The sequence below is a fragment of the Thalia democratica genome, unplaced genomic scaffold (assembly GCF_965202585.1).
Source record: "Thalia democratica unplaced genomic scaffold, ktThaDemo2.hap1.1 HAP1_SCAFFOLD_203, whole genome shotgun sequence".
In the NCBI taxonomy this organism is placed as follows: Eukaryota; Metazoa; Chordata; class Thaliacea; order Salpida; family Salpidae; genus Thalia; species Thalia democratica.
In genome coordinates, this window is record NW_028139326.1 from 15,001 (window position 1) to 25,000 (window position 10,000).

The window sequence follows — 10,000 nt, forward strand, 5'->3', positions numbered from 1 at the left end:
TGATGTCCCCGTAACCCCTAAAAAAAGGGGGTCGAAATAACATTTTTTCATCATGCTTCAAATGGGCTGAAAAATTTTTTACGGGGTCTCTGGACCAAACAAAAACGATCTGTCGAGTCAGAATTCCGAAAATCGAAAATTCCCGAAATTTCTGTACTTAAAAGGCGGGGCGCCCACTATCGACAAAAGTGTGCCAAAACCCACAAACGTTGTGTTACGCGCGCTAAGATAAACACAAGCCTGATTGCTGAAAATGTATTCTATTTGAATAAGGTAAGTATCAACATCAAGGAAGCAATTCCTTTATTATAAACTCATACTCTGACATTGCGCTAATATTGCTCGTGAATTGTTATTTAGTTTAAAAATATAATTTATATTACTTTTATTTTATTTTAATTCTATATAATAACTATTTTATATTTTTATTAAAAAAATTCTTGTTTAGTTTCTAAGCAACCACAGTTACGTTTATATGTTTAATTCTATTGTATTCTATATTTATCGATAATTTAATAAATGTTTTAATAGACTATTCTGGTTTTCCACGCTCTCTTCAAAAATGTGAGTTCTTTTAATTCTTCCACTTAATTATTCATTTTAAAGTAAAACAACTAGTTATACATATTATTATATTATAATGTATGTGTATTATATACTATTATTTTATAACATAAACATAGTTGAGTTATTAAATTAAACGTCAAATATTTTATTACCTAAAATTAAGTTAATCGTAAAATCTGATGTAGTATGAGATATTCTTTAGAAACTAACTATAAATATTCTTGAAGTAAAACAAAACCATCTATAAATAGAACAATGAGAAATAGTAAAACAAACTAAACACAACATGTTTATTTTAACATTATTTTTTATTTAGTTTAATCACTTAATAAACTTTACTTCTAATCATAGTATTTAATATAGAATATAGTTAACAATCTTTTAAACAAAGTCTTAAATAAAGTTACAGGGAGTAATTGTAATTAAAACACCAAAAAAAAAGGTTTTAATAAAAAAAATACTTACATCAAGTTGAAATTTTATAAGGAATAATTTTAAAATATCAAATTGATTGTAAATCAAGTGCAAATAGGTTTTTTAAACAAACCGAAGGGTTTATAAAGGCTTGTAAACGCTTTCAAACGCCTACGACCATACCACACTGAGCACACCCCATCTCGTCCGATCTGGGAAGTTAAGCAGTGTCGGGCGTGGTTAGTACTTAGATGGGTGACCGCTTGGGAATACCACGTGCCGTAGGCCTTTGCTTTTTGAATTCATCTTTTTTGTACTATTTTTCTTTCTGACCTATTTATACTTATTACTCGTTTATTTACATTTCTTTAACGCTTAAAAGAAAAGTAAATTCTAGTTATTAGCAAATAAAAACGTAAGCCAATCAGATAACGTTATTTGCTGTTTAAACCAATTAGAGCGCTAAAAAAGTGGTTTGACCAGTTTGAGATATCGAAAAAATAATGGCACCATCTTGTAGAGTACAATTTTCTGAGTTAAAATTAATACAATTAGTCTTTTATACTAAAACTTAAAAGTTTTTTTGTCCAAAAACAAATAAAAGCGTGGCTACTTGAAAAATCAAACGAAAATAAATTTTGCACTTTTGTATTGTGAGTCATAATAAGTTATTTACTGTTACCAACAGATACTAGCAAAAGCTTTTTAAAGTTTTGTATTAACTTAATGTATTTGTAATTACTTTTACTTAATAGAAACTATTGAATTACGTTTACTTAGTTTACTTTTGTATGTGTATTAAATATATAGCAATTTTGTTTGAACTTAAATAAGGACTATTAAACTATTAAAAGAAAACTATCAAAGTTTACTAACTCAAAAGCTAAATCTTAGTTATATTGTTATAAACATTTATGTTGTAATTTACTAATAACTAAATGAGTTTATTTCAAACAAAAAGAATTAAATAATGTTATGTTATGTCAAGCCTACTATATGAGGTATATAGGTATATAAGGTATACAAGCTTATGTTTGAAAGTTATAATAATTAAAATAAAAATAAATATTTAGTTGGTAAAATTTGTATGTTTTAATATGCTTTGAAATTAGAGTTAGTATAGATGTTTTTTTTTAAATATAATAAATATAAGTATTTAGTTACTAATAATAAACTAAAATACCAATTTTGTAGTTAATACAAAAAAAAAAACTTATCTTACTTAAAGTTCACTGTAATTGAAACATTATACAAAAGCTTTATAATTATAAGCTTTGAATAATTCTATTTGAATAAATAATAGATTCATAACTATATTCATGTTTGCATATTTAAATTATAAAAAGTTAGTGTTTTGTGTATTGACTTTATGATTATTTTATTTTAGTAACTGTTAGTTTTATACTTTAATAAAAGAAATATGGTTAACAAGTAAGTTAAAAATGAAAGAAGCATAAAAAAACACACTAATTAACTGCTTATTCAATAGTTTGATTATTTAATTATTTTTCTGTTATATAGTTTAATCGTATTGTATAAAAAATACAGAGGTTTAAAGTAAGTTTGAATAAAAATAAAACAAAACATATAAAATAAGCATTAGTTAAAATACATAGTTTTTTTTTCTAAGAAAATTTAATTCTTTAATAATAAGTAGTAATTTAAATAAAAAATAATACAAATAAAGTTATACAATATATATACAATAGTTTGTCAAACTAGGCAAACACTACTAGGCAAAAAACAAACTAGGCAAAAAACCTACAAAGTAGGCCACCACTACAATCCAATGTTCCAACTGGAAATTCAATGAGATCGTTACTGTACTTGTGATGAACGTTGATAATCCCCAAGATTGTAAGTCGAAGGCCTTACCCAACCTAACCAGCGCACTGGTTTTCTTACAACTGAATTAATCAACATTTATTATTGAATATAATCATTATTGATAGATAGAGGAATGTTGACAATCAACAACAGATTGTAGGTCAAAGGCATTACTCGACCCAAGTACCCACAACCTAGATTGAACAACATTTATTAGATAGATTTGTTTATTGATAGATAGAGGAATATTGTCAATCCACAACAGATTGTAAGTCAAAGGCATTACTCGACCCAAGTACCCACAACCTAGATTGAACAACATTTGTTAGATAGATTAGTTAGATAGATAAATAGTACAGTATAATCTCAAAGAATTTGAAGCCCGAACATTGAACGATAGTGGTGTTTCGTGACGACTAGCGGGATTCGATCTTACAACCTTCTGCTTATGAGTCAGCTGATAAGACCACTGACCCACCGCGCCACGACAAAGATAAAGAAATATTTTGCTATATAAATAGGTTGATTTTTATAATTTTGTTATACAGTGTCAATTACAGTGAACTTCAAGTAAGATATACAACAGTATATATATTTCCGAGTCTGACTTTGAGTACTTTTTATATATTATTAACAAGATTTTTTAGGAGTAATATCTGTTTAGTTCTTTAATATATCTTTAAAATAATAATATTTTTTAAGGTGTTTAAAACTTTTAGAAGCTGTATGTAATGTCTTTTAGTTTAATAGTTCTTTTAAATTAGTAAAAAAAATAAACATGGTTGAGTTATCAAATTAAACAAAATAGAACGTCAAGTATTTAATTACTAAAATTAATTTAATTAAAAAAAAAATCTCAGGTAATCTAAAATGTCAGGAATTATTTAAAAATAAATATAAATTTAAAACTTATTATATTGAAAAGATTGATGAATAATACTCTTGAATGTATGCAATGTTTGTATTTGTAATGCAATAACATAAATGGATAGATCAATGACAAATTGTAAACATATTGTATTATTTTATTTTACGATTTTATTTTATTTATTTAATAATTCAATAAACTTTACTTCTACTTTTCCTGGTCTTAGGTAATTTATAGATAACAATTGTTTAAACAAACACTTTTGTACAGTTACAATACAGTTTTAGTACAGTTTGGGAGTAACTGTTGATTAAAAAAACAAAAAAAAAGTTAATTCAGGTTAAAATTTTATAAGGAATAATTTTAAAATATCAAATTGATTGTAAATCAAGTGCAAATAGGTTTTTTAAATAAACCGAAGGGTTTATAAAGGCTTGTAAACGCCTTCAAACGCCTACGACCATACCACACTGAGTACACCCCATCTCGTCCGATCTGGGAAGTTAAGCAGTGTCGGGCGTGGTTAGTACTTAGATGGGTGACCGCTTGGGAATACCACGTGCCGTAGGCTTTTGCTTTTTGAATTCATCTTTTTTGTACTATTTTTCTTTCTGACCTATTTATACTTATTACTCGTTTATTTACATTTCTTTAACGCTTAAAAGAAAAGTAAATTCTAGTTATTAGCAAATAAAAACGTAAGCCAATCAGATAACGTTATTTGCTGTTTAAACCAATTAGAGCGCTAAAAAAGTGGTTTGACCAGTTTGAGATATCGAAAAAATAATGGCACCATCTTGTAGAGTACAATTTTCTGAGTTAAAATTAATACAATTAGTCTTTTATACTAAAACTTTAAAGTCTTTTTGTCCAAAAACAAATAAAAGCGTGGCTACTTGAAAAATCAAACGAAAATAAATTTTGCACTTTTGTATTGTGAGTCATAATAAGTTATTTACTGTTACCAACAGATACTAGCAAAAGCTTTTTAAAGTTTTGTATTAACTTAATGTATTTGTAATTAGTTTAAATTAATAGAGTTTATTTGGTTTACTTTATTATGTGTATTGAATGTGCTAGTATCTAAAAATAAATACAACTAAAACAAAACAAACAAGGAGAGTACTTGAATAGAACCAACACAATTTACAGACCAGTTGTGTACTAAATTTAAAGAAATTCTGAATAGTGAATATGCAATTATTATTATAAGTTCAAAGTTCACTTTAATTTAAATTAATGTATTTTGTAAATTGGTTTTATTTAATACGATAGTAGTGAATTACTTTATTTAATTTACTTTAGTATGTGTTGTATAACTTTATTTAAACCAGAAGCAAAACGGGATTATACTTTCAATAAACTACACAATTTACAGGACCAGTTGTGTACTAAATAAAAAGCTATTGTGAATAGTGAATATGCAATTATTATTATAAGTTTATAAGTTCACAGTTTACAAAAGCTTTAGAATTTAGTTATTATTTTGTTCATATTTGCATATCTAATTTATGAAAAGTTAGTGTTATGTGTATTGGCTTTTTAATTTCTTTATTTGTAGAACTGTTAGTTTTATATTCTAAAGAAACATTTTTAAATAAATATGTTTAACAAGTAACTTAAAAATGGAAGAAATATATTGTATATATTGAACTATTTATATTTATTCTAGCTATTTGCTTAGTGTATTTATTAATGTGATTATTTTATTTTGTTGTTTGTCTTATAGTTTAATCGTATTGTGTTGAAATATATATAACAAATACAGAGGTTTAAAGTAAGTTTAAATGAAAATAAAATAAGACATATAGTTGAAATATAAGTTTAAAAAAATAGTTTTTTTTTTTATTTCTTTGTTTGTTTGATTGTTTGTTTATTATATAATCGCGACGTGTCATTTTATTACTTTTAAGCATACTAAATATAATAATAGGTATAGTTATAGGAAAAATTCAATTAGTTTCTAATGTAATAAAAAAGTTTATTTCCACAAATAAATAAATACCTGAAAAATCAAATGAAAAATAAATTTCGCACTTGTATTGTGAGTCATAATAGGTTATTTACTGTTACCAACAGATACTAGCGAAGGCTTTTTAAAGTTCTATGTTAATTCAATGTATTTGTACTTAGTTTTATTAAAATGACAGTATTGATGGTTACGTTTATTAAGTATGTTTATTTAACGTTATGTAACTCAAGTAAAACCAGAAGCAAATAAGGAGACTACTTTCAATAAACTACACAATTTACATACCAATTGTATACTAAACTTAAAGCTATTCTATTTTATTCTTGATAGTTATTTTAAAGTTATTAAATTATACAAATGTATTTTGTAAAGTAGTTTTATAAAGTTACTATAGTTTATCTAACTTACTATAGTATGTGTTATATAACTTTAATTAAACCAGAAGCAAAAAGGGAGACTACTTTAAATAAACTACACCATTTATTGTTATATATAACTCTAATAAAACCAGAAGCAAAAAGGGAGACTACTTTAAATGAACTACACAAATTAAAAATATATTATTATTTATAAATCAATCGTGTTGTGTTTCAAAATACATTTTTCAAATATTGTTTTACAAGTATTTATCAGTTATTTAGTTTTCTTTTTATAGTTTAGCCGTATTGTTTTATTTATTTGTTATTATTTTTATTTAATTGTTTGCTTATTATATTTATCGCCATGTGCTTAAAAAATAAAACAACTATAAAGGTTAAAAAAGTAAGTTTAAATAAAAATAAAATGAAACATATAAAATAAGTTTATGATTTTTTTATTATTATTATTATTTAATTGTTTGCTTGTTATATTTATCGCGATGTGCTTAAAAGAATAGAACAAATACAAAGGTTTAAATTGTAAGTTTTAAATAAAATAAAATGAAACATACAAAATAAGCTTATGATTTATTATTATTTTTATTATTATTTTTATTTCATTGTTTGTTTATTATATCTATCGCGATGTGCTTAAAAAATAAAACAACTATAAAGGTTTAAAAAGTAAGTTTAAATAAAGATAAAATGTAACATATAAAATAAGCTTATGTTTGATTTTTTTAATTTATTTTCATTTAATTGTTTGTTTATTATATTTATCGCAATCTGCTTAAAAAAATAAAACGAGTATTAAGGTTTGAAAAGTAAGTTTAAATAAAAATAAAATAAAACATATAAAATAAGCTTATGTTTTTTTTTTTTTTTTTTTATTATTATTATTTTTATTCAATTTTTTGTTTATTATATTTATCGCAATGTGCTTAAAACGATAAAACAAATATAAAGATTTAAAAAGTACGCTTAAATAAAAAATAATACAAATAAAGTTTATTTATAATAAATATATATATTTAAAACATTAAAAAAAGTAGTTTATACATATTTTTTTTTATTTATTTCTTTTAAACATATTAAATAAAGTATAAAAAAGTATTAAAACATTTAAACGTAGCATAAATAAGCTTAAAACATTAAAATAATTGAAAAGAAACAAAGAAATTGAAAAAAATCGGAAAAAATCGGCAAAAAAAGTTCAACAGCAACATTTGAGCATCATACACGTATGCATTACTTTACACTAGTGAGAGAGACGTGTTTGTGCGTTCGGTCGACTTGACGAGAAAGCGGGCTTAAAGCATTACTGTTTAGCACCCGAGGCGCGGCTATTGCAGCGGCGGCGAACGTGCTATGTAAACGCATTGGAGCAGCGTATGAAAAACTACAAGCGTCCAGCGGCGGTAGGCTTATAGCTTTGCGAAGTCGTCGAGACGAGTAGCCGACGCAGGCAGGCACGGCTCGAGGCGGGTAACTGCAGCAGACAGATGGCGTGTTGCTGCTGACGAGTTAACCGGCAGAAGGCAAACGGTTGGTCGGGAGAAAGAACAGTCAGTTGTAAAGCTGCATGCTGCAGTCGACGCGGGCTGGCGCTTTAAACAGCAAAAGGCCGGCGCCGACTTTCAGTAACGTTCGCAAGGCTTTTAAGCCGAGTGATAGAAAAGGTCTGTATTTATACAGTAAAAACGCTCAGTCGAGCAACGGGTTTAAACGCCCTCGGATAGTTATCTGGTTGATCCTGCCAGTAGTCATATGCTTGTCTCAAAGATTAAGCCATGCAAGTGTAAGTACGAGCTCACGTACAGTGAAACTGCGAATGGCTCATTAAATCAGTTATGGTTCATTTGATTGTACGCTTTTACATGGATAACTGTGGCAATTCTAGAGCTAATACATGCGTAAAGCGCCGAACTGACGTGAGGCGCGCATTTATCAGACCAAAACTAACCGGCTTTCGGGTCGTTACAATGGTGACTCTGGATAAGCTTGCGGATCGCACGGCCTAGTGCTGGCGACATCTCATTAAAGCAACTGCCCTATCAACTATCGTCGGTACGGTATCGGCCTACCGAGGTTGTAACGGGTGACGGAGAATCAGGGTTCGATTCCGGAGAGGGAGCCTGAGAAACGGCTACCACATCCAAGGAAGGCAGCAGGCGCGCAAATTACCCATTCCCGGCTCGGGGAGGTAGTGACGAAAAATAACAATGCAGACCTCGTACGAGGTCCTGCAATTGGAATGAGTACACTTTAAACTTTTTAACGAGTATCCATTGGAGGGCAAGTCTGGTGCCAGCAGCCGCGGTAATTCCAGCTCCAAAAGTGTATATTTAAGTTGTTGCGGTTGAAAAGCTCGTAGTTGGATATAGGGACGGCGAGGTTGGTCGGTCGAAAGGCTAGCACTGGCCTCGTTGTTCTTGTTGGTCGGTGCCTTCGCGGTGCTCTTAACTGAGTGTTGCGGTGGTCCGGCAAGTTTACCTTGAAAAAATTAGAGTGTTCAAAGCAGGCTTTACGCTTGTATAATGTTGCATGGAATAATGGAATAGGACCTCGGTTCTATTTTGTTGGTTTTCGGAGCACGAGGTAATGATTAATAGGAACGGACGGGGGCATCCGTACTGTGCCGTTAGAGGTGAAATTCTTGGATCGGCGCAAGACGAACGACTGCGAAAGCATTTGCCAAGAATGTTTTCTTTAATCAAGAGCGAAAGTCAGAGGTTCGAAGACGATCAGATACCGTCCTAGTTCTGACCTTAAACGATGCCGACTAGCGATCGGGCAGTGTCGAACTTAAGAACTGTCCGGCAGCTTCCGGGAAACCAAAGTCTTTGGGTTCCGGGGGAAGTATGGTTGCAAAGCTGAAACTTAAAGGAATTGACGGAAGGGCACCACCAGGAGTGGAGCCTGCGGCTTAATTTGACTCAACACGGGAAATCTCACCCGGCCCGGACACAGCGAGGATTGACAGATTGAGAGCTCTTTCTTGATTCTGTGGGTGGTGGTGCATGGCCGTTCTTAGTTGGTGGAGCGATTTGTCTGGTTAATTCCGATAACGAACGAGACTCTTACTTGCTAAATAGCTGCTCGACCCATTGGGTCGGAGACAACTTCTTAGAGGGACTAGTGGCGTTTAGCCACACGAGATTGAGCAATAACAGGTCTGTGATGCCCTTAGATGTTCGGGGCCGCACGCGCGCTACACTGACCGGATCATCGTGTGTTCCCTAGGCCGAAAGGTCCGGGTAATCCGTTGAACCCCGGTCGTGCTAGGGATAGGGACTTGCAATTGTTTCCCTTGAACGAGGAATTCCCAGTAAGCGCGAGTCATTAGCTTGCGTTGATTACGTCCCTGCCCTTTGTACACACCGCCCGTCGCTACTACCGATTGAATGGTTTAGTGAGGTCCTCCGATTGAGCCTGGTACGTGCGGCAACGCACTCGCCGGTGTTCGAAAAGACGATCGAACTTGATCATTTAGAGGAAGTAAAAGTCGTAACAAGGTTTCCGTAGGTGAACCTGCGGAAGGATCATTAACGAATCGAAATTTGATTTCAAGCGACGTCTCTTCTTCGAAGGGACCGAGCCCTGTAACTGTTATAGTTCGGTCGCGTTGCTTCCTGACAGCGGGAGTAATAATTCAGCACGCAAGTGCTGGCGCGGCCGCTTCTTTTTGAACACGATTTTTTGGTTGCATTGAGATTGATTAACACGAGAGATCTCTTAGCGGTGGATCACTCGGCTCGAGCGTCGATGAAGGACGGAGCTAGCTCCGAGAAGTAATGTGAATTGCAGGACACATTGAGCATCGATATTCTGAACGCGTATTGCGGCCTCGGGTAATCCTGGGGCCACGTCCGTCTCAGGGTCTTTAACACACCGATCCTTTCATTAGTTTGAAAGTGCCTGCGACTCGTTTCTTAATTAAGGAGCGTGTCGTCAAAGACAGCTGGTCTGGCGATTTCACAGCTGAAGCGTGAG

General features: G+C 31.2%; 4 non-coding genes across 4 annotated transcripts; all 4 read left to right on the top strand.

Moving 5' to 3' along the window:
* The first annotated feature begins 1,150 nt into the window (after positions 1-1,150).
* LOC145845906 (5S ribosomal RNA) lies at positions 1,151-1,269 on the top strand. The gene has a single exon (XR_014370576.1). It is a non-coding gene; the product is annotated as a 5S ribosomal RNA (ribosomal RNA).
* Positions 1,270-4,128: 2,859 nt separating this feature from the next.
* LOC145845898 (5S ribosomal RNA) lies at positions 4,129-4,247 on the top strand. The gene has a single exon (XR_014370569.1). It is a non-coding gene; the product is annotated as a 5S ribosomal RNA (ribosomal RNA).
* Positions 4,248-7,747: 3,500 nt separating this feature from the next.
* On the top strand, positions 7,748-9,555 carry LOC145845927 (small subunit ribosomal RNA). Its single transcript, XR_014370597.1, has one exon. It is a non-coding gene; the product is annotated as a small subunit ribosomal RNA (ribosomal RNA).
* Positions 9,556-9,737: 182 nt separating this feature from the next.
* Positions 9,738-9,890, top strand: LOC145845907 (5.8S ribosomal RNA). Its single transcript, XR_014370577.1, has one exon. It is a non-coding gene; the product is annotated as a 5.8S ribosomal RNA (ribosomal RNA).
* Positions 9,891-10,000: the final 110 nt, after the last annotated feature.